Source organism: Apaloderma vittatum, unplaced genomic scaffold (assembly GCF_000703405.1).
Source record: "Apaloderma vittatum isolate BGI_N311 unplaced genomic scaffold, ASM70340v1 scaffold23936, whole genome shotgun sequence".
In the NCBI taxonomy this organism is placed as follows: domain Eukaryota; kingdom Metazoa; phylum Chordata; class Aves; order Trogoniformes; family Trogonidae; genus Apaloderma; species Apaloderma vittatum.
This window is the reverse complement of record NW_009720382.1, coordinates 29,577-29,948: the sequence shown is the minus strand read 5'-3', so window position 1 is coordinate 29,948 and position 372 is coordinate 29,577. Positions and strand designations below refer to the sequence as shown.

Here is a 372-nt window from a genome sequence, read left to right as displayed (position 1 = left end):
CCTAGCAAAGCGTTCAGCTCCCAAGGCTTAACTGGCCTCACAGAACAGCCACGCAAATGTGCACAGTAACTCCTACAAGCAGGAGGAACAGCTACTCCACCCAGGCTTTGGTGTTTTGGGGGGTACCTGGTGTAGTTCTAAACAGCAACCGGAGGGACCCGGGCGTTTTATGACCGCACGAGCAGCTGCGTGCAGCTCATGCAGGAGGACCAGGAGATGTAGAAAATCCCTCTTTTGCTGCTCCCACTCCTCATCTGCCCCCGTATTTGCATTTCCAAGGGAAACTGTATCTCCACACGCTCCTCACGCATTTGTCGACCAAAAAGGCCAATGGATCCATTCCCCCTCAGCCGGGGAAGCGCATGTGGCCAT

The 372-nt window shown here is 54.8% G+C and overlaps 1 protein-coding gene across 1 annotated transcript in view; it reads right to left on the bottom strand.

Annotated features, from left to right (window-relative positions):
- LOC104275133 (acetyl-CoA carboxylase-like) overlaps window positions 1–372 on the bottom strand; it is a gene marked incomplete at its 5' end in the record, with an annotated part of 25,553 nt that overhangs the window by 723 nt on the left and 24,458 nt on the right. The window lies entirely within an intron of this gene.